Raw genomic sequence first — 23,292 nt, 5'->3', positions numbered from 1 at the left:
CTATAACCCTACCAGTCAGATTACCACAGGAGACCTTAGTCTACCACCACGTTCTATAACCCTACCAGTCAGATTACCACAGGAGACCTTAGACTACCACTACGTTTCTATAACCCTACCAGTCAGATTACCACAGGAGACCTTAGACTACCACTACGTTCTATAACCCTACCAGTCAGATTACTACAGGAGGAGGCCTTAGTAACCCTACCCAGATTACTACAGGAGGCCTTTCTATAACCCTACCAGTCAGATTACTACAGAAGACCTTAGTCTACCACTACGTTCTATAACCCTACCAGTCAGATTAATACAGGAGGTCTTAGTCGGTCTTAGTCTACCACTACGTTCTATAACCCTACCAGTCAGATTACTACAGGAGACCTTAGTCTACCACTACGTTCTATAACACTACCAGTCAGATTACTACAGGAGACCTTAGTCCACCACTACGTTCTATAACCCTACCAGTCTGATTACTACAGGAGACCTTAGTCTACCACTACGTTCTGACTGGTAGGGTTATAGAGCGTAGTGGTAGACTAAGGTCTCCTGTAGTAATCTGACTGGTAGGGTTATAGAACGTAGTGGTAGATTAAGGTCTCCTGTAGTAATAGGTAGCTAGGTGTTGTATATGTAGCGTGACAAAATTCAAACTGTAAATATACTCGAATTACGCCGAAAATGAAGCTAACTATCCGTGATTTGTAGCTACACAGGTAGCTAGGACTGAAGGAACAGCCGCAGCTAACGAAACACCTAGCTAGTCTTCACAAATATTCATTACTTTGAAATCGGACACCGTTTAGGTAGATGTTGTATAAGTGGCGTGACATTGTGTAACATGTGGTAAGAGATTGCTGGTGTAACAAGCTCGCTGACCGCGCTCTCACTCTCACACAACAGGCCATTTAGCTAGCAGGAAGAGGGGAGTTACAGGCACTGGAGCTCTGTCAGGGCAGCAGCGTTTAGTCCATTAGCCCAAACGGTGACTTTGCGAAGGTATGGAGTGCTGTGGGCTGCCAGTCGTGACGGAGCTCCAAGTACCTCATAGGAGGCCGGGCGGCGAGGCAGCAACACAGGCAGCACCAGCGCTGAAATCCGACACACCGTCTTACCAAATTTGCAATTGGCCATACATTTTCGTAAAACGGCCCGTATTTGAGCTTTATACAGTTGATTTCTCACTTAAAAAAGTCTCAGAAGTGAATTTAATAACGAAATAGCCCGACAAACCATGTATAACTTTGCAGTGTCTGAAATATGAGACCTGCTGTCGAGTCTCCCATGTGTTTTTATGTAGTTTGCTCAAACCAATCAGCGCGCACCTCATTCTGAATATTCATGAGCATACCATATTTAAAAGAAAAGCTCTTGTTCCAAATAGAGCCATATTCACAGGGCAGTTAAGGGCCTAATAAAATAGCATTCGGGCAATTTTCAGCCCAACCAATCTTACATACCCCAATAGAAGACCTTAAGGAACAGTGTAAAACACCCTATATAATCATTCTATCACCTCTTTAACTTTAGATTGGTGGTTTATGTGTTGCTGGAAGGAGAGGGAACTCTTTAACCAGACACCTAAGTATTTGTGCACATTTTTCTAATTCCAACCCATCGAGTAAGGTAATTTTGTTAATAAAATATTCCTACAACACAAAAACACACACACACATGGACACACACCCACACGGAGACACAGACACACACAGACACACACACACACACACACAAACACACAGACACACACACACACTGAAGGGAACTCTGGTAAAAACACAGGCCTTAAGGCCAGAAAAGTTCTGACTCTACTTCACTATTTACCGCGTCTTCTTTTATGTTACTTATAAATTCCAAAACTCAAGGATCAATCTGAGACGATAGATTCAAGTGGATCCATATAGTCCACGTTATCATGAAGATTAAATCCAGCAGTGCTACTTGCGCCTGTACTGAGTGATAATTGTTCCATAAACACCTTGTAAAATCCAACTCAAATCTTAAATCAAAATTCGTTATAAATATTTAATCGGCGATGTCTCACCGCCACATTGTCCGCTACAGAACGCAGGAGGAGGAGAGGGCCCGACTACATGGAATACAGGATAGCATTAAATAACCTAGCATTAGATAACCAGAAAACAGTGTACATAACTAAATATATGTCTTTAAAACTGCATATATCATTGAATGTCAAAGTCTGAAAATACAGCCGTTAAACTCTTGCACAATCGTTACACTTAATGTCCTCGTTATCAGTCCAAAATTTGATACTGTTCATAACAAAACCTGTATGAAGAAAAGTGTGTTTGCCTATTACACTTTCATCTTCAGATTGTGTCTTGGGTCGGGGATACCACCAGCTGATGATTAAACTGACCTCTGGATACAAGACCCACATGTGGACACAAACAAAGAGATCTTGGCCGAGGGGGAAAACTCACAGCTCTTGTCACCAAACTACGAGAAAGCGAAGAGTCCCACAATGGCTCCAGGGAGGGGCTGCAGATAAGGTTCTCACCTTCCTGTAGCTTTGATTCTTCCCATTGGTTCAGGGGTTCCTCAAACACAGCATGGGGCCTTAAACTATAAAACCTTCAGACACACCTTTTTCCATTGTCTTCCTCTGGTGGATCACGCTGCTGAAGGAAGCAAGTGCTTGTGCTAAAAACTTCCATTTCTGAACAAAGTGGATTTAATTAACACACACACACACACACACACACACACACAGACACACACACACACAGACACATACACAGACACACACACACACTAATGCATGGGTGGGGTTCGGTGAAGTCCGACTTCCTTCTTCTAAAAAAACATCTCTCTTAGTACGGGGAGTAAAGATCTTTCTCACACGGAGAAGGTGTAACTTCCTCATTGACCACAAACAGCACACACACACACACACACACACACACACACACACACACACACACACACACACACACACACACACACACACACACACACACACACACACACACACACACACACACACACACACACACACACACACACACACACACACACACACAGACACACACACACACACACACACACACACACACACACACACACACACACACACACACACACACACACACACACACACACACACACACACACACACACACACACAAACACACACACACACACACACACACACAAACACAGACACACAGATGCACACTCAGACACACAGACACACAAACATACAAACACACACAGACACAAACACACAGAGACTCACACAGACACACACACAGACACAGACTAACACACACAAACACACACACACACAGACAGACACACACAAACACACAAACATACACACTCAGACACACACACACACACACACACACACACACACACAAAGATAAACACACAAACACACACACACAGACACACTATAAAAGGAGAAGCAGCTGATGAGTGTTGGTGTAGAGAGTATATGAGCTGAGTGGTGTCAGTGTTTGTCGACCTCGGAGCAGAATGGCTGCAGTCACAGAGCTCTCCTTCCTGCTGTTTGCTCTCATCAACTGCATCCATGCTCAAGAACACATCATCATCAGAGAGGAAGGAGACTCTTACACCTTCTACCTCCCCGAGAACACCACCTCCTGCCTGATCTCCAGATGTGTTGGTGAGGAGAAGCTTGTCCTGTGGAACACCTCTGACCTCTGGTCCAACAGCTCCTCAGTACCTCAACACCTGAAACAACGACTGGTCAGCGATGTGGAAACTTCTTCTTACACCATCCGCCACCTGACCCATTCAGACTCCGGCCGGTACCGAGAGGAGTGTTGGACTGAGGGCAACGTGACGCATGACAACAACTTCACTATTACTGTTTGTACTACTACAATAGGTTGGAGATATATTGCAGTGAGACGTGGAGAAAGAGTGGAGGTGCCATGTTTGAGAACATCTGATAATCTGGATATCCAGTGGCTCAAACAGGACTCTAGATATGAACAAGAAACATGGAGCAGAGTTTTTGGGGACAAGACGACATCAGTGATGGACAATGTTAGAGGAAGATACCAAGTGGTGACAGACACATCAGCTCTTCGTGTTTCCAACGTCACAGCAACAGACTTTACAGGTACAAGGTACAACTGTCTGGTGATGAACCAACAGCAGTGTGTTAGCAGTTACATTGTAAAGTTGGTACAGTTTGAGAGAATCTATGGCTCAGTGGGAGAGAGTGCTGTGTTGCCGTGCTCTATCACTGACTCCACTGATGAACAGCCCCCACGTTGGAGGAAGTTTAATCCAAAAACACGCTCTTACCCTGACCTAGGATTACACAACCAGACTGTTCCTTCAGTAGACCAAAACTACTCGCTGGTGTTTTCATCTCTAATGTTAAATCACTCAGGTTGGTACGGCTGTGAAGCCTCTATGAGACGGCAACAGTATGATCTGGTGGTGTGTCCCAAATTTGCCCCCCCTGCTGTAGAGCTCTTCTCAGAGGGAGAAGAAGTCACTCTCAGATGCACAAATATGAGAAAGGATAAGTGGTATGTTTGGTTTATCAAGTCACACCGAACAGAGGGAAGAAGCTTTAATGTAATGTCTAATCAGAGCATGAGCAGAGTGAGCTGGTACTATGATAATGGGAGTCTGGTTATCTCTAATATCTCAGTGGGAGACGCAGGGGAGTACTGGTGTGTAGTTTATGACCCATATGATTATCAGTGTGAGTCAACAGAGAGAACTGTGTTAGTGTACATGGAGCCCTTTGGGATTTACTCCACCTTCTTCAAAGTGCGATGCTCAGTGCTCAGTGTCCTGCTGCTGATGCTCTGTGCTGCTGTAGTCGCTGTGAACCTGAGGACACGGAGAGGAGCTCAGCTTTCACCTCACACACACACACTTAATATGGATATATGATCATTTCATCATTGGCTTTAATACAGCCTGGTATACACTGGCTTTAATACAGCCTGGTATACACTGGCTTTAATACAGCCTGGTATACACTGGCTTTAATACAGCCTGGTATACACTGGCTTTAAAACAAGGGATGGGACACATTCATGCAGAGAAAACATTTAAACTAGAACACAAAAGACAGAGAGAGAGATTACAGAAACAACAAACTATTAAGACATAAATACCAAATGATTATTACAGTTTTTCTTGATTGCTTTGACGCAGCAGTCAACTCAAACTCCACATTTTTCAAAACAGTTAACACACAGGCCGAAACAGTGGCACTCATGGTCAAAATGACACATTTTGTTTGCGAAGCTCTAACCGTACCAAAACATTTAAAATATGCAACCAAAGCAAATTTTGCCATCAAACAGCACAACTTGCAAACAAGAGTATGAGCTCTTCCAATCAACCACTAGACAGTGTACAACAAAATACAAAATACAGCACTCAGTGAGAATCAGTGCACCATTGCTTATCATGTTTTGTTAGCTTGCATGTATGGTCAATACACCATGCTGTCCTTTTATTCTGTATGTACAGTTTTCAAAGTTACGTAACTTAAACTTTTCTTCTAGTCTTTTACTAGTGTCGATGTATAGTTAAGTAATGATTATTCTATTTTTGATATATTGTGTTGCCTGTTGGACTTGAATAGATATAGAATTTGCACTTACGCTATCTTGCACTATGATACCATTGCACCTTTCAGCACTTTTTCCACACCACTCCTTTAAACAAGCTACAACCAAACTGTCTTGTAAGGCCACACTATTGATATCTTTCTTTGTATTTATGTATGTGTGCTTGGATGTCATATGTCATATGTCTGTGTGCCTCTGTGGATGTACTGTATGTTGTGTATTAAGCTAATGGACACCTTCATTTCCTTCAGGATAAATAAAGTATCTCTATCTATCTATCTCTATTGTAGCCTATTACTGGACGTAGCTTTCATGCCATTGCAATTTGTTGTCAAATTTGCCTTCTTGCAAATAATTGTATCCAGAATCAGAAATGCTTTGATGCTAATTTTATTGATTCCATTGATTCTTATTTTCAAGCTTTGGCTGAAAACTGAAATACTGTAAATATTATACAAAATACATGTAAACCAAAACGAAATCTATTAGAGTATAAGAAATTAAGAAAATAAAAATAAAATCTACTACAGTTAAGTATAACCATCTATTACTGTAGTATAAGAAATAGCCACTATTGATATAAAGTCTCTTCTGTCTTGGCGATGGGGACACATGGCCTAACCCTGCTGACTGATTGCTAACTGAAGATTTGTGTGAAGGAGTGTCAAACAGGTGCTTCAGTGATTTCATACTGATGGAGGTAGTTTCTAATAGTTAGGAACAGATGGTTTCTGATTGGTTACCATAGCTAAAACAATGGAGTTTGGACTGCTTGAATGACATCCGTGTTAACTGTTCTGCAAAACGGTGGGTGGTGAGAATAACGTGTCAATCCAATGAGAAAGGGTTAACACATTATATATATATATATATATATATATATATATATATATATATATATATATATGGAGTTAGTTGATCTTTTCTTGATGTTGTTGGTTAGGGTAAGGGTTAAGGTTAGGCATTTAGTTGTGATGGTTAAGGTGAGGGTAAGGGTTAAGGTTAGGCATTTAGTTGTGATGGTTAAGGTTAGGGTAAGGGTTAAGGTTAGGCATTTAGTTGTGATGGTTAAGGTTAGGGTAAGGGTTAAGGTTAGGCATTTAGTTGTGATGGTTAAGGTTAGGGTAAGGGTTAAGGTTAGGGTAAGGGTTAAGGTTAGGCATTTAGTTGTGATGGTTAAGGTGAGGGTAAGGGTTAAGGTTAGGCATTTAGTTGTGATGGTTAAGGTTAGGGTAAGGGTTAAGGTTAGGCATTTAGTTGTGATGGTTAAGGTTAGGGTAAGGGTTAAGGTTAGACATTTAGTTGTGATGGTTAAGGTTAGGGTAAGGGTTAAGGTTAGGCATTTAGTTGTGATGGTTAAGGTCAGGGTAAGGGTTAAGGTTAGGCATTTAATTGTGATGGTTAAGGTTAGGGTAAGGGTTAAGGTTAGGCATTTAGTTGTGATGGTTAAGGTTAGGGTAAGGGTTAAGGTTAGGGTAAGGGTTAAGGTTAGACATTTAGTTGTGATGGTTAAGGTTAGGGTAAGGGTTAAGGTTAGGCATTTAGTTGTGATGGTTAAGGTTAGGGTAAGGGTTAAGGTTAGGGTAAGGGTTAAGGTTAGGCATTTAGTTGTGATGGTTAAGGTTAGGGTAAGGGTTAAGGTTAGGCATTTAGTTGTGATGGTTAAGGTTAGGGTAAGGGTTAAGGTTAGGCATTTAGTTGTGATGGTTAAGGTTAGGGTAAGGGGCTAGGGAATGCATTATGTCAATGATGGGTCCGCACAAATATAGCGCCACGCACTATGTGTGTGTCTTCCTGTGTGTCTGTGTCTGTGAGAGTGTGTGTTCCAGATGTTTTACTTCAAATCTAAAGATTATGTGATGTTTTATATTATATGTGAAGGAATATGAATTATCTTTAATGTATTTATAATAGTTGTATCTTGCAGTGTTTTCAGTGTTATAAACTTGTTATTATATCTTGGTCTATATCTATAATCTATCGTCTGTATATTAAACATTATTAATAAACTATAAAACTTGTTCTGATTGTGATTTCTGATTATTATAAGCAACATATCTCTGGGTCTGTAAAATGTTTCTTATGTTAACTTTCAGTAAGTAAAGTTTATTTCTAGATCACATTTAAACACACGTTAATCTGACCAAAGGGCTGAATAAAAGAACATTAAAATGTAAATATCAAAACCCAAAAAGAAGATCCCAACACCAACAACAAGCATCAGAATGATAGACATGATGAGACCAGATTGAGAGATTAGAGAGTTATAATGGCTCTTTATCCCAGATATAAAAACAGAAATGGAGGGAGCACATCTGATATGTGAAGGCAGCAGCTTCCACCGTCGTGGAGCAGCAGCTGAAAGGCTCTGTCCATATTTGGCAGTTTGCAGATGATCTGTATCTGTGTTTTATTATAAAGTTAATATAATAAAAGGTGTTCTACTTTGTCTCAGCTACAGCTCTGAGTCTCTCCCTCTGCTCCCGTTTACCTCACCACTGAGTCTCACTTCATGTCCCGCCCACAACACTATCTGGTTGGTAGATGTTAGACGAGTAACAGCCAATCAGCACTCACCATGACATGCAGCAGAAGTGTCTCCGTCTCCGGTGGAGTTGGTCTCTCTCCGGGCCAGTCCCCCTAAATCTAGAGCGCTCCTTTAATGAGTCATTTAGGAAACTCTAAAGCTATTATTCCTAACCTAAACAGGCAGAAACAGACCATAATAAGTTCTAGTTCAAGTGGATTTTCATGTACATTTAAAAGGAAAAAGTACAGAGAGAATGTAATGAAATGTGCTTTGACCTGTTCCTCTCTTCTCATAAACACTATCAATATTGTAAAGCTTTTTCCTGTGTTTCCTTGTTTCCTTTGCTCCCTGGTTTGCTGCTACTTGTGGCTGAGCTGGATATATCTTGACGCGTGCAGTTGTAAAGATGAGGAGTAGAACTTGATGTACCCGATTCAATGATCATTTATTATTCTTGATGTAGATGAAATATTACGTAAACAAAATAACTTGAGGTAACAATTAAATTAAAGCAGTCTCTTGTATGGTAGCAAACGGCTTGTCACGTCATGGCACCACACAGCAAAAAGACTGTTTCCCCTCTCAGGCCACGCCCACTCCTGTGGCTTCCTGACTTTTAAGCCTTTCCATTTCTGCTGGTTTCCTCTCCTCTCTGAATAAGGTGTGAAACACGTCAGCCTCTGTGGTCTTAGAGTCAAGTAAAGGACATTTATTTCTGGAGACAGGTGATGCTGCAACATTTACTCTGATGATGAAGTCACGTTTGTTAAAAATAAATAAAAAGAGAAGCTGCTGATGAGGGTTGGTGTAGAGCGTATATTGGTGAGGAGAAGCTTGTCCTGTGGAACACCTCTGACCTCTGGTCCAACAGCTCCTCAGTACCTGAAGACCTGAAACAACGACTTGTCAGCACAATGAAAACTTCTTGATGCATGAGAACAACTTCACTATAACTGTTTGTACTTCAATATATGGGAGAGTTATTGAAACGAGACTTCACTGCCATGTTGGAGAGCAGCTGATAATCTGGACATCCAGTGGCTCCAACGGGACTCTAGATATGAGCAAGAAACATGGAGCAGAGTTTTTGGGGACAATACAACATCAGTGATGGACAGTAATCAGGACTTAATATGCATATGATTATTTCATCATTGGCTTTAATACAGCCTGGTATACACTGGCTTTAAAACAAGGGAAGGGACACATTCATGCAGAGAAAACATTTAAACTAGAACACAAAATAAAAAGAAATGATGGGAAATAAAAGATAAACATCCAATGATTATTATTCTAATAATATAAAATAAGTTTGGAATGTTTGAAGGTAACCTTTGATCCTGACAGGGTGCAGACGTTACGTTCAAGTGTATTGTCATTAGAGTTTAGATTCTCTGCCCGAGCCTGAACTTGACCCACGGGCCGGGCCTTTAATCAAGCATTTGTGTTTTTGTAATCATGACTTTATTAGTCTAATTGGGTGGGGAGAAAGCTATGTCTCTCCAGCTTTTCCCTTAGATCTGGGTGTGTGTCCTGTCCTGCACTGACTTGAGTGTGAGGTAAACTGGGCTACATCGTGTCTCCCCCCCTCTGCAGCTCTGTTGTCGGCCGGTGTGTCGGCATCAGACTGTGGAGAAGGACCGGATTAATTATGTGATGGAGACCAGAAAGTCTCCTGTATGGTTCCAGGGCTTTGATTATGTTGCTGTCTTGATCTGTTACCCTCACTATTCAGCTGAGGGTCGAGTTTTTTCTTTCCATTCTGAATGAACAAACAGTGTATGTTTACAGGCTTCGTCCTTGTTGCATTATTCATTATGATTATTCTAAACAGATTTCTGGAGTTCAAACAACTCGGAATTGTAGTTGAGAACGTCAGTTATAATGGCCTACGGATTGAAAGATTTTCGGGTTTAGATCGGCTCATAATTCCAGTTATTGTGACGGGCCGGGCTCGGACACACACACACACACACACACACACACACACACACACACACACACACACACACACACACACACACACACACACACACACACACACACACACACACACACACACACACACACACACACACACACACACACACACACACACACACACACACACACACACACACACGCCTTTAAATCTGTTTTCTTGAGTCCCAGCAGGTTTAATGTGTATTATTCAGCCAATCAGGACTTTGTGTCGACCATCAAACTGTTGAGTTGATTCTAACACTGATTTCCTCTCCAGTCCTCAGGGAGAAAACTGACTCAGAGACTTTAACAGTCAAATAATAAATGTTGGATTAACACTCACCCTGCCTCAGCCTTCAGTTTCCTCCTCCTGCTCTCTTCTCTCCTCTCTAAATGGAGTCTCAGCTGACTCAACTATTTCAGGTTCAGGGTCTCCTCCCTGTTCTCATGTACCTGGATCACCTGCTCACTGTTGCTCCTCCCCTCTCTGGTTACAGGAAACCACATGTTTATCTGAGTGTGCCATTTGTGGCCTCTTCTCCCTCTAGTAGTTTGGTGAAAAGGGCGGTGGGTTTTCCCCCTAGGCTCAGATCTCTTTGTCTGTGTCCACATGTGGGGACACATGTGGGGAGAGAGCCTTCTCCAGGCCAGCTTCCAGGCTCTGGAACTCTCTCCCCCAAGAGATCCTCACCTCCGAGTCCCTCACCATCTTCCAGTCCCGCCTCAAGACCCATCTCTTCACCTCTGCCTATCCCTAGCCCCACGCCCCCCTCCCTTTTCATCTGGGCCTGAATCTTGTTTTGTTCGTTCTGTTTTGTTCTGTTTTTATAATCTACCTTCCCTGTAAAGTGACTTTGAGTCTATGAAAAGCGCAGTATGAATTCAATTTATTATTATTATTATTATTAGAGGTCAGTTTAATCTGAGGCTTTTTTGGTTAAAATCAGGTTTAACTTCCAGCCGTGTCCCGATCCTGTGTCCATCTCGATTCCCCCCGGGGCTGGATCAATGCCGAGGGTTTCTGAGATAAACTCGTTGCTCTTTTCAGCTCCCTCCGGTATCCCAACGAATCTGAGGTTGTTGCGTCGGGATCTGTCTTCAGCTGTGGCCAGCCTGTCTGTCAGTAGTTGTATGTCCTCTTTAGTGGCTGCCGCTGGAGCTAAGAGACTGACAGATTTCTTTCAGATCCACCGTTTCTTCTGATATCTTGCTCAGCATCCCGTGAATCTGAGCCATATCAGGCTGGTTGGGCTCCGTGCTAGTGCTAGCTGTGGGATCTTTACTAGCTGCTACTCCCTTCATACACATGTGGAGTCTGTGCCGCTTGTTCAATGTTTCAGCCAGAAGACAAACTTTTGCCTTCTTCTGACATATTGAGTACCACGTAAAATGTAGAAGAAAAATGCCTATACATGAACGTATTTTAGGATATATTAAGGATATTAACCCACAAGACAGAAGGAGCACACGTTTCAAGCTGCCATCGCTTATCCCTGCATCACGTGACTACACAGATCAGTTTTTAACTCTCCTGCTGCTGGTGAATCTGCCACCAAACACAAACATAACTGATAATATTCAGCATTTAGAGATAAAGTTTCTCCTACAGACACTTTGCTTTAAGTTTTCTCTCCATGTTGTGAACTGCAACATGTCCATGTATTTATTTGAACCATTTCTACCTGACATTCTGTCTGATATTCTACTAGTCTCTCTTTAAGGATTCAAGCCAGTTGACATGATCATATAGTTTAGAGTTAGCAGAAGACTAACTAACTAACTAACCTAACCACCGTGGTCCTGAAGAAGCTGAGTCATGACGCTGGTTAACAACTAGTTCAAACAACCAGCAGGGTTTCCCAGTCCAGCGGCGCACCTTCACATAAAAGAGGCGGGGTTTGCTCCATATGACCAATCACAAACATGGACAAGTCTACCAAAGCCGCATGTTTTACATAGCAAACGATAATCCTACAGAAATATGAAGAAAACAGACACGGTTTTACAGACATAAAGCAATACAGTTGCTACTTCCTAAAACAGGAAAGAAAACTGGCAACAACAAAAAAAAGCCGACGCTGTAAATACATGATTCACAACGCTTATCAATATCACTTCCCCATTAGTCGGGACCAAGATCTGACCATAATTACACTTGGGCTTTCCATAAACTGTCGGTGCTTTAGCCAATTATTTCAGTTACAACCCTGGCAGTGGGAAGCCATCGTTAGAGCAAATAAAAAATATTAAATATAATTCAAACCGATGTGTGGCAGATATGAGCGCACCTTTCTCTCTCTCTCTCTCTCTCTCTCTATTGATTGGTCAGTAGGCGGGGCTTTAACACCAGTTGATCTCTGATCACCAACATACCATAATGCTCCCGAGCAGGTTAGGTGTTCAGCATAAGTTACCATGACGATTTAACCTGGATCCACGACTTCCTAACAGTCAGTTCAGCTGGACTCCCAACTTTCCTCTGTCCTCACACTCAGCACTGGGGCCCCCCAGGGTTGTGTGTTGAGTCCCCTGCTCTACACCTTATAGCAATATTACCACAATATTTGGATCAAGTTTGCAGATGACAAAACTGTAGTACAACAATGATGAGTAAACACAGACAAATCATGAACAAAAAAATTGGACAAATGCCTCCACTTTATCAACAGTTTGTTTCCAGTTTCTCCTCATAATGTTTTGATTGCTGTCCATGGTGCTGAAACTGAGCATTACTAAAACAGAGGGGGGTGGGGGGCTGTCCATGGTGCTGAAATAGAGCAACGTATACATCTATATTCATGATGTTTTTATCTTTAATAGTAGTCAGTATCTGTTCCTCTACTAAAACATGTTTCAGGATGAATGTTCCACCCATGACTCGACATGAGAACACTAACACACGTGAAGAATCCAGGTCATGTAGAAGTGATTTACAGTCTGAACTTCAGGTGACCACGATGGGATTTTAAAGTTGCTCTATGCTGCCATATGGTGGTCACATTCGATATTACATCTGCATTACACAGTTGGAAGTGCAGCCTGAATACTGAGGGGTTAAACTAGGGATGCACTGAACCCAGATTTTTGGGGTTCGGCCGAATACTGAACCCACCGGTTAATATTCTGCTGAACCCCAAACCGAACCAAACCCTCCTCCCATCCTCAGTCCATGAACCCAGTGAACACATGAATGAAGTAAGCAGGGAGTGTCCTTCCTTTGCTGTACCTGCTGTCTGGAGATTCCTTCATGAACAACTCGTACTCTTTCAGTGTCATTACAGCTCCCAGCCTAGCGCGCGTAGTGCAAGTGTAGAGTCAAAGAGTATAGAAGTAACAAGAGGCTAAACTCAATAGAACATTATGTTGCGTTCAGTCCAAGATGGCGGTGATGCATCTCAGTCATGAGTGCGTTTGGTGCAATGGAACGTTCTATTGAGTTTCGCCTCTTGTTACTTCTACTCTTTGGTAGAGTTCAGATCGGTGGAAAAAATTCTAAAGTTCAGCAGAAACCGAACCCCGTCAAAAAGCCCAATATTCAGCCAAACCTGAACTCTGGGTTTGGTGCATCCCTAGTTTAAACACATGATTTATCAACATGTGTTTAAACCTTCAGTATTCAGTATGTGATGCACATATAATATCATTTCAATCAACGTTTTTGTTGCTATTTTATGTTTTTGGCGACTTTTTGTGACACTTTATTAGTCGTTATATGATGTCTCCTCAAAAATAATTTTAGTCTTTTCGTCGCGTTTTGACTTTTTTTTTTTACAATTTTTTGTATGTATGTATAAATATATACATCTAAAATCAAATTTCCTATCAGATGGGGACCCTGGGACAAGAACTAATAAGTCCGTGGTCTAATTTGTATCAGTTTGGGGGTCCTTGATGTCAAAACGTTTGAGAACCAATGGTTTATACAGTATGTAACTTCTGGTGACTCTGATGGGATTTAAAAGTTGCTCTATGCCTCCATCTTGTGGTCATATTTGATATTACATCTACATTACATACTTGGAACTGTAGCCTGAATACTGAGGGGTTAAACACATGGAGCCACACATTTCATTCATACATCATATAAAACTTTCTGCATATTCAATAAAGGAATATTTGTTAACCCTCATATTGTCTTCCTGTCAAATGTGAACCTGTTATCTTCTGTTTTGCTGTTTAAAAAGTTTAAAATTTAAATCATCATGTGTCACACATTCTTAGCCAACTCTACTCCAACTTATCACCTCTAGTTTTACACTTCCTTTGGGAAATCATGGTCAATAATCCTCATTTATATGAAATTATACCTAACATTTGAGTAAAGAAAGCAGTACTTCTGAATGACTGTGACTAATAGTTAACACCAGAGGAAGGTTTGTTGAGGAATAATCAAAGAACTGTTATGGGCCAGCTCTGTTTTCCCTGTCCCTACCTGTTGTCCTCTTCCCTTTGTCCCTGTTTGTTGTCTGTGTCTGTCTCCACCTGCTGTGCCAGTTCTCTCAGAGGATCTAGGTCAAGGGGCGTGGCCACTCTCTCCTGCTCTGTTCCAACCAGCTGCAGCTCATTCCATCAATCAACCAGTTATCTACCCGGGCTGTTCACCTCTCCAGCCCCAGTTTGTTTCTACATTACCAGTGGTAACTTGGCTCCACAAACCTACCAGTGATTTCTGCTCCTACTCTCTCTGCATTCTAGTTGTTGTTGTGCCTCAGTTAACTTGTCTCTCCTCTGATCAGATCCCGTTCTGTACCTGCTTCCTTCCTGCTGCTCCCACGCTGTGACCTGCTCGTCTGCTGCCTGCTCATCATGCCACTCGGCTCCCATCCCTGTCTGAAGCCGCTCTATCCTGAACTGGTCCTCTCTGGTTAACACCTTAACCGACCCTCTCGGTCCGTGTGATTGTCTCTGAGCCTGAGTCGTACAACCGGAGCTTAACAAGATCACTTAGTTTGTTCACTTGTTTTTGAGCAAATTGATTAAAAGAAACCCAAATTTCAAAATAAAAAACGGGTCAAAGAACGAGTAAAGAAGGGTTAACCCTTGTGTTGTCCACGGGTCTAATTTGACCTGTTATCAAAGTTTTTTTATATCAGAAATACAACCAAATTGCCCCAAAATAGCGTGGATGCATGGATATACGTAAACTTTGACACAAACCAGTCTGTGATCAACATGCTCTGATCTTAAATATTAGTCAAAATAATTCATTATTTCTGCTTTTCTTAACTTAAAAATTAGGCATAATGTCATTAAAATTAGGTTCATAGACCATGAATTAAAAAAAAGCGTTGAAGAACTTGACAAATGTTTAAGAAAGCACCAAAAACGTCAGAAAAAGCGTCAAAAAAGTTCTTGACCCGGAAGGACAACAAGTTGATTGTCGATGGGAAGACAACAAACGGGTCAAAGAACGAGGAAAGAAAGATTGAAGGCAAAATGTGTGTCAAACTAGAGCTGTGCAACTAATGGACATTTTTATCACAATTACAATATTTCGGCTCCTAATGATCACAAAAACCGAGAAATCGAGAAAAACGATTGTTTTGCACAATACGTTTTGTAGATAAAGTCATATTTTATTTTGTGTTTTGAGTGGAAAAATAAGTTAAAATGGGAAAAGTATGAATGGAAATTTCAGTTCTAAGTGTTTTCACTGTTTTTGTAACTTCAATAATTGCAAAATTTTTCCAAAGACGACAAGTAATCGTGTTAAATAATCCTGATGTCAGTATTGACCAAAATAATAATGGTGACTATGATTTTTCCATATTGGAGCAGCCCACTGTCGATCCGTTCTGAATGAAGTGTTGTGGTGCTGCGGAGATGTCCCGGCCTACAGATCCTCTCCTACAGACTACAGAAACATCTTTGTTTGGTTCAGATCTTTAGCATCCCTGTTATCCTAATTCATTCATCAAATCATTTTCCACTTCTGAATGTTTTTCTATATTTCTTATGATTGTGTTTTCTGTGTTGTTCTGATGTATTTGTGTTTGTAATCTGAATCGATGACATCACCCCCCAATGATCTCTCTAGGATAAATAAAGGTTGAATGAATGAACTTCGGTGCTTGTCGGTTTAACCTTACCAACAGCGGCTAACTTAGCTCCCGTTAGCTGGGTGTCTTGCTCTGAAGCTAATAAGATAGATAACATGCTAATAATGCTAACGTATAACGTTCAATAAAATAAGATTTCACTCACCGAGAGAACTGGAGCGTAGACGTCTTGGAGGGTCTGTTAGCACAAATAAACATGCTGCAAACCACATTATGTGTCGGATATATTCATAAAACATTCTCCATAAGGCCCAGACATGGCCGGGAGGTCAAGTGTAGCTTTAGCTGAAGAGACTGGACGCCTACAAGAGCTGCAGCCATGTTTCTATTGGCATAAATATAAACAACTCTAATTATTTTATAGCAATCACATAAACATAAGGAGCCATTAAAAGGAGACTTGCAGGACTAGTTAGTATCCAAGATAATTTTATTGAGCTCAACAGTGACTGACCACTTTTTGAACAGCTGGATGAGGAGGTTTTTTACCATTGATATATTTCTTATGATATATTCTTATCTAAGGAGTTTAAAGGCTGGAACCGAGTCCACCAGCTCCCAGATGAATCAGGACCATAAAACATTTGATTCAGTGCAAAACAACATTTAGAAACAAGACTGAACAGAAAGGATCAGAGACTTCAGCGGTAGCAGCAAGTCCACACAGCATTCTGGGATGCACACACACACACACACACACACACACACACACACACACACACACACACACACACACACAGAGTTTTGATCAGAGACTTGAGCGGTAGCAGCTGGTTGGCAGCATGGATGTGGGCCTGTTAGAAGACCTGATACAACATTAATGTCCTAGTTTGTTATTGATGAACAAACCGGGTAAATAAATAAAAAGGAGGAGAAGAAAACAGCACAGAAGAAGCCAGAGAGGTTAAAGAGCCAAAGAGCTGGATGACAGAGAAATGGACAGACAGGAAGTAAAGACTAAACGGAGTCACTTCCTGTCTGGGCTCTGGCAGTGTTTAAACACTGCTTCATCTAGAAGGGAATGTCCTACTCATTTGGTTCTGACTCCTTTGAAAACATATCAATAATAAAATGATATTACACTAACCGTGGGTAGCTGCGTCCCATCCAAACGTTTCAGTGCTGTTGTATATTGATTGTGTCAAACAGCCTGAAACTGACCCGGGTCACATGACTGGGTCAGAGCACTGGTTCTCTAACCAGAGTCCAGAATGTTTCCCCTCTGAATTGGGTTTTTAAGCCAAATACCCCCTGACCAGCATGAAGCATTTTTGGTAGGAAAAAAACTGTTTATATAAAGAGGAACATTACAGCAACGTCAGAGATAGATTTACTAAACAACTGCCTGAAAAATATCCTCATAAAATAATAACTTTTATACTATAAAGATAATATATAATATTTGAATATACTTTTTAGAAGTTGTAAAAATACTGGGGCTGTTACATCCCTAATTTGTCTAGGGGTGTAGGACGCAAACAATTTAAAATAATAAACCGGGAGATCTAGACAAACGGTAAATAAGGTAATTTATTGGACAAACTCAACACAAAACAAATGAAAGTCCAAAAGGAAGATGATTACAGGCTCTTAGTCACTAGCTTGATTCAGGTTTACGCAGCTTCTCACGGCAGCACTGCTCTGCTCACTCTGCTCAAACACGGCTGGCTTCCACTGCAGCTTCCCCACTCTGTGTCACTCTCTGGCTTCCACTGCAGCTTCCCCACTCTGTGTCACTCTCTGGCTTCCACTGCAGCTTCCCCACTCTGTGTCACTCTCTGGCTTCCACTGCAGCTTCCCCCTCTGTGTCACTCTCCCACTGCTGTGTCACTGTGTCTCTGGCTTCCACTGCTTCCCCCACTCTGTGTCACTCTCTGGCTTCCTGCAGCTTCTGTGTCACTCTCTGGCTTCCACTGCAGCTTCCCCACTCTGTGTCACTCTCTGGCTTCCACTGCAGCTTCCCCACTCTGTGTCACTCTCTGGCTTCCACTGCAGCTTCCCCACTCTGTGTCACTCTCTGGCTTCCACTGCAGCTTCCCCACTCTGTGTCACTCTCTGGCTTCCACTGCAGCAACACCTCGCTCTGGCTTGGCACAGCCATTTAATCAGCCTTCTCTCATCAGCTGATCAGCTGTAGCTGCAGGAGTGACATCACCAGCACACACCTGAAGAGAATCACACACACACACACACACACACACACACACAGACACACACACACACACACACACACACACAGGCAGACAACACAGCAAACCAAAACAAAACACTGACAAAGACTAAATATATTTTTGTGATTTAAATTTTGAGCTGCTGTAACTAGGGAATTTCTCCAGTGTGTGCTAAATAAAATCTTTCTTATCTTATAAAGGTGATAAACAAACAGTTGATTTTTGATTTCAAAGACAAATTATGTCATTTTAAGGAATTATTTTCCTATTTCCTGTTTTTTCAAAAGACAAAATAGTCAGTAACAAAGTTTTGAAAAAGGCTTCCAGATATTATTGTAATCTGACATATTTTGGTTAAGACAAATTGAGATTTTAAAGGCGTGATAGAATGCAAAACTGATTTTACCCTGTCATAGTTGAAAAATGACAGTTTGAAGGGTAAATAGGACATACATAGAACCTCTAAATCCCATTGTACCACTTTCCTCTGCAAATCTCACTATTTGAAACTTCCTCTGAAAACAGGCAAATCTGAACAAAGCTGGAAGTTGACGTCAACATCCCAAATCCTCCTCATTTGGCTCTACCTTCTATCTTTGTAACACTCCAAAATTTACATAGGTCACTAACTGATCTGAGGTCAGTTAGTCTTCTAAATCTAGGTCGTGCAGATCTCTGCTATTCCATTATAAAATTCACTTCTGAGACTTTTTTATGTGAGAAATCATCTATGTAAAGCTCAAATATTGGCCGTTTTATGAAAATTGATGGATAAGTCAGACAAGGTCGGACTTTACGAGCTCCACAATCTGCCGGGAGAGGTGGTGGCTGCTGGCCGGGTTTGCTGCATTCCCTGTCGACGTTTCCCCCTTCACAGACTCACTGAGCTGCAGCTCTGTCAGGATCTCAGACACGAGCTGCGCAGTGTACTTTAGAAAATAAGAAAGTTTGGAAGTTTTGCAAGGATATTGAAAATGAACCACGGTGGTAAAGGCAGTGTCCCAGACTGTACAACGGAATAGGCTACTGGCCCAGAGAAAAGGGTTTAGAACGAGTATATCAGCCTACAGGCCCAGAGAAAAGGGTTTAGAACGAGTATATCGGCCTACAGGCCCAGAGAAAAGGGTTTAGAACGAGTATATCGGCCTACAGGCCCAGAGAAAAGGGTTTAGAACGAGTATATCAGTCTACTGGCCCAGAGAAAAGGGTTTAGAACGAGTATATCAGTCTACTGGCCCAGAGAAAAGGGTTTAGAACGAGTATATCAGCCTACTTGCCCAGAGAAAAGGGTTTAGAACGAGTATATCAGCCTACTGGCCCAGAGAAAAGGGTTTAGAACGAGTATATCGGCCTACTGGCCCAGAGAAAAGGGTTTAGAACGAGTATATCAGCCTACTGGCCCAGAGAAAAGGGTTTAGAACGAGTATATCAGTCTACTTGCCCAGAGAAAAGGGTTTAGAACGAGTACATCAGTCTACTGGCCCAGAGAAAAGGGTTTAGAACGAGTATATCAGCCTACTGGCCCAGAGAAAAGGGTTTAGAACGAGTATATCAGTCTACTTGCCCAGAGAAAAGGGTTTAGAACGAGTATATCAGTCTACTGGCCCAGAGAAAAGGGTTTAGAACGAGTATATCAGCCTACTGGCCCAGAGAAAAGGGTTTAGAACGAGTATATCAGTCTACTGGCCCAGAGAAAAGGGTTTAGAACGAGTATATCAGCCTACTGGCCCAGAGAAAAGGGTTTAGAACGAGTATATCGGCCTACTTGCCCAGAGAAAAGGGTTTAGAACGAGTATATCAGCCTACTGGCCCAGAGAAAAGGGTTTAGAACGAGTATATCAGCCTACTGGCCCAGAGAAAAGGGTTTAGAACGAGTATATCAGCCTACAGGCCCAGAGAAAAGGGTTTAGAACGAGTATATCAGCCTACTGGCCCAGAGAAAAGGGTTTAGAACGAGTATATCAGCCTACTGGCCCAGAGAAAAGGGTTTAGAACGAGTATATCAGTCTACTGGCCCAGAGAAAAGGGTTTAGAACGAGTATATCAGCCTACAGGCCCAGAGAAAAGGGTTTAGAACGAGTATATCAGCCTACTGGTCAGAGAAAAGGGTTTAGAACGAGTATATCAGCCTACTGGCCCAGAGAAAAGGGTTTAGAACGAGTATATCGGCCTACTTGCCCAGAGAAAAGGGTTTAGAACGAGTATATCAGTCTACTGGCCCAGAGAAAAGGGTTTAGAACGAGTATATCAGCCTACTGGCCCAGAGAAAAGGGTTTAGAACGAGTATATCAGCCTACTGGTCAGAGAAAAGGGTTTAGAACGAGTATGTCGGACAAGAGGCAGTGCTGCAGAGGCACTGGCAGAGGACAGGCTTGCAGGGGTTCACTCTTCTCTCCCCGCCTTACTAGCTACGAGGTGAGTTAATTCTTTGGTGGAGGTTTTTTTGTGTCACAAGAGTAACGTTAGAACAACACTATAGTTATAATGAAAGTGTCAAAACCTTTTTATTTTGTCTCGGCTGTTTTAGCTGCTCGCGCCTGGGCATGTCTGGGCATGTAACAGACAGTGTGTCTGTGTTTGTATGTGTGCGATGTGCAGCGGAGTGTGTGTGTGTCAGTGTGTGTGTGTGTGAGTGTGTGTGTCTGTGTTTGTGTGTGTGCGCTGTGCGCTGTGCGCAGGGCAGCAGTGTGTGTGTGTGTGTGTGTGTGTCTGAAATATGAGCCCTGCTGTTGCGTCTCTAATGTGTGTGTATTGGGGATTCGCTCAACCAATCAGCACGCAGCTCATCTAAATATTCATGAGCATACCATATTTGGAAGAAAAGTTCTTATTACAAATAGAGCCATTACACAGGGATGCATATGGGCCAATAAAATATCACCTGGGCCATTTCCAGCCCAACCAATGTTACATACCCCATTAGGAGACCTTAAGGAACAGTGTGTGAAATACCCTATTTAATCATTCTATCACCCCTTTCAAACATATGTTTACAAATCCAACTGAAATGATTAGTTGCTTAAATCACTTAGTTGATTGACAGAAAACTGCTTTGATCGTTTCCAGTTTTAAAAAATGTGAGGACTTTTCTATATTGTTGATTTTTAATACCTTAAGTACATATTTTTATGATACTTTTCTTACTTAGGCAATATTTTTAATGGAATATTGCTGGTAACAGAAAATGTTTACAGTTTGGAATCAGTACTTTTACTTACTTTGTCCCATGTAACTATCTGTATGAACCTTATTGAATTGACTAACCCTAATGTAACAACATTTTTGAATAAATGATGACATACAGTAGATCAGACTTAGAAAAGCAGTGTGTTTAAATGCAAAATGGATACTCCTTTCTTACAGAGGATCAGAGAACAGCCAAGAAAGGGACTTCACAGACACACACTTGCCAGAAGAAAGAAACGAGATGGTGGTAAAGACTGTTCTCCTACGGTGTGTCACATTATAGTGGACGAACCAGAAGAACATTGTAGAAAGGCATCCAATGAGACATTTAGGGCGCCCCCTGTCCCCCCTCAGATGTCTTGCATGTTTAACTCTTCTGTTGGTGATTATTATGTTTCTGTAACTATGGTTTCTCGACCAACCCTTCTCTGACAACACCACAGAACAGACCTCTGCTGACTTACTCCGACGTAGATTCCTGACCATATTTCTGACTCTAACTTTGACTCGGATGTCAGCGACACGAGTATTGGCAATCATGCTGACGATGAGGATTATGATTATGATGCTACTGTTGTGTAGTTCATGATGTTTTCTTTTCCGTTTAATATTCCAATAGTCTGCTTGTTGAAAACCAGACTGTATTAGACCCTCGCAAAAACAATTAGCAATATTTTGTTATATTTTACTCCACTGATGAAGATGATTCTTTGTGTAACATATATGTGTTCCTGATAATTTTACAATTCATTATATAGCTTGCTCTTACTCAGAGAGGATGAGTACCGCTCGCAAAAACTGTTTTGCAATACTGTTTCATCCATTTATCAAAATGGATTTCCTAAATGGTTTAAAGTTTTCATTTTTAAGGGGTCCAAGAGAACCCCGCAAGGACCTCAGGCGCAAAACATGACCCATTTCCACCATTAGGTGGCGCTATAGCAGAAAAAACGCGTTTGGCCCCATAACTCCCACACCGTACTTCCGACAGTCACAAACCATACATCTACGCGTTAACTGGATCCAACTGAATCACGTGATATAGGCCACGCCCATTTCTGCATAGACTTTTATGTGTGAAAAATCGTGATTTATCAAAAAACTACTTTTTTGAAATCCTCCAAGACCGTGCGACCGATCTGCACGAAACTTGGACCGTAGCATCTCCAGATTGACCTGACTAGAATTTATGGAAAGAATGTTTATAAGATACAAAGTGCGCATATAACGCACAAACTAATTTGTGTAGCTAACTATGAAAACACCAACTTTGCCATATCTCGGCGAAAATAAATGCTATCAAGGCCAAACTTTAGATTATTCTTTGCCATGAATCTCTGGAGGTCCCCCACGCGTTTTACGAAAATTGGTCACTAGGGGGCACTACAAGTACAAAAAGTTAGTGTGACCGATTTGGGTTAGGGGATTTTTGCACAAAAACCTCGTAGATAGTATCTCCAGACAGACATGACCAAAAGTTATGCAAAGAATTGTGCTAGGTTAAAGTATGCGCATTTGACGACCAACCAAATTTTCCTAGGTAGCTACCACACACATATCATATCTCGGCCAAATTAAATGTTATCAGCAAATAACTTGATAAGCTTGTTCAGCATCCCACTACGATGCTATGTACCAAATTTGGCGAAGATCGGCCTTTAGGTGGCGCTATAAGCAACGTTTATTTTTTTCGGCCAATAACTCAATGCATTTAAATGGGAAATTTGCAATTGCAATATCTCTGCCACAGTAAAAGCAATCAACACAAAACTTGTGATGCCCGTTCG

General features: G+C 41.7%; 1 protein-coding gene and 1 long non-coding RNA gene across 2 annotated transcripts in view; both read right to left on the bottom strand.

Annotated features, from left to right (window-relative positions):
• LOC114561491 (ephrin-A2) overlaps positions 1 to 23,292 on the bottom strand; it is a 366,950-nt gene that overhangs the window by 177,796 nt on the left and 165,862 nt on the right. The gene's annotated exons all lie outside the window — the stretch shown is intronic.
• On the bottom strand, positions 8,809 to 14,586 carry LOC114561499 (uncharacterized). Its single transcript, XR_003693367.1, has 3 exons — positions 14,522 to 14,586; positions 9,128 to 9,181; positions 8,809 to 9,017 (listed from the first exon to the last, which is right to left on the bottom strand). It is a non-coding gene; the product is annotated as an uncharacterized LOC114561499 (long non-coding RNA).

The sequence above is a fragment of the Perca flavescens genome, chromosome 9 (assembly GCF_004354835.1).
Source record: "Perca flavescens isolate YP-PL-M2 chromosome 9, PFLA_1.0, whole genome shotgun sequence".
NCBI classification, from domain to species: Eukaryota; Metazoa; Chordata; class Actinopteri; order Perciformes; family Percidae; genus Perca; species Perca flavescens.
Note: the sequence above shows the minus strand (reverse complement) of the source record. Positions and strands in the feature narration are given on the sequence as shown.